General features: G+C 38.4%; 1 protein-coding gene across 1 annotated transcript in view; it reads right to left on the reverse strand.

Moving 5' to 3' along the window:
- Positions 1-1,079: 1,079 nt before the first annotated feature.
- The window catches only part of lrit1a (leucine-rich repeat, immunoglobulin-like and transmembrane domains 1a), a 6,848-nt gene continuing 6,226 nt past the window's right edge, over positions 1,080-1,701 (reverse strand). The window contains exon 4 of the mRNA XM_015944746.3: positions 1,080-1,701. This exon is cut by the window's right edge and continues 1,389 nt beyond it. The gene's annotated coding sequence lies outside the window, so the exon portion shown is untranslated.

Here is a 1,701-nt window from a genome sequence, read left to right on the forward strand (position 1 = left end):
GTAGTAACTCGCTTATATTTTCAATTTAATAAACATATGCACAATTTAAAAAGTTAAAAGCTCGTTGTATATTTACATTGAAACTAATACGTGGAAAATGTAACGTTTTCTCCCGTGTCACGTGACGTTACGTGACCGCCATGGAAGCCGCGGTCACGTGATGCAAGTCTGTTCCATTTAACCGTTTTCTTTGACCAAGGAAGGACAGTGTCCTCGTAAAACATCGCCTCGCAAGGTAAGGCGCCTTGACATTAAGAAACACCCAATGTGTAGTTTTTACCGTTAATCCCTGTAAATATCCATCAAAACGTTGTTGAAAATGAACAAAACGATGTCCAGTTGTTCAAAAATATTCACGACTTCGTAAAATATAACTAAAAAATTGGGTCTGAAGTACATGGGGTGCGGGTCTAGCTTCATAGCGCCATATTAAATCCTATATTTCCTTCTGGTCGGCTCGGGGTCCTGCTCTTGTCGATGACATCACACTAGATGATTGGCTGGATGTATGACTTACAGGATTAAGTTACCACGTTCAAAAACATTTAGGCAGTAGGAAACATGAATTTAATAACAAAGCAGCTGAACTCTTTCCAAAACCTAAAGAACAGAATCAAAAAAGAGATCCAATCTATTTTGACCGAGCTGCATTGCCATACGTAGTATGATGACATTGTTGGCAGGTGCAAGACCCCGAGCAGCTCCGGAAACTACAACACCAGAAAACTACAATCAGTATTGCATTCTCTCGATGGAATTAACTGAAGGACAATCAAAGTCTGAGGAGTCACGCCGAGGTTGCATGCTTTCTGCTCCACACGTAACAACATTTACTGTAATGTTTTGTTTAACTAGCAAGTCTCTGCAACATGGCGTAAAACTACCTTGAAATGTACGTACTGCCCCCTAGCAACAGGAAACTACTCACTACCACATTAAATGTCTGGGGAGAAAAAAGAAACTAACCAGTAAATTGTTTATTCTATTGAAATGCGATCCTGTTCATCAGATCGGTTCTAAGAACTGAACAAAGTCATCGTGATGAGATAAGTTAAACAAACACAAAGCAGACTACTGGGAAATTTCTACAAAAGTTTATTTTCATGTGTGTGATTCGGTTGGAATGCACAGCTCTACATTAGATGGTGGTGCTTCTGACGTAAAACTGGTGCACAAATGTTTTTAATGCTAGGAGAAAATAAATTTTAACGTTTCATTTTTGCATCATTTCCACCTTATTTACATGATGTCATAATTCAGTCCTTTCTGTACTTCTTTCCAGCTCCAGCTTCTCTCCAATCACCAGTCTTGAGCCATGCCTATGTGTATATCTTCTCTGAACGTATGACAGATATATACAGAGGCACAGAATTAACTGTATATGTAAGTGTACATCACCCAGTCGGTATTTACAAACCACACACATACACATATTATATAAACAATGGGGTTTTGACCATTGCATTCCCTTTAAAGCAGGTTAGGTTAGGATATTTTTTTGCTGGTTCGTGCAAGTGACATAAAATTTAATCTACGATGTTTGCTCTGACAGATTCTTTTCTCTTACAGGCTTAGTGATACAAACATTCTCATACACACAAAAGCAAGACCTACTCATGGATGGACGCACAACCATTCAATCTGCAAAAACTATGAAGTATTCAAGGTCTACATCATTTCTTTAAACTGATATCTCCATTA

Source organism: Nothobranchius furzeri, chromosome 12 (genome assembly GCF_043380555.1).
Source record: "Nothobranchius furzeri strain GRZ-AD chromosome 12, NfurGRZ-RIMD1, whole genome shotgun sequence".
Classification (NCBI taxonomy): domain Eukaryota; kingdom Metazoa; phylum Chordata; class Actinopteri; order Cyprinodontiformes; family Nothobranchiidae; genus Nothobranchius; species Nothobranchius furzeri.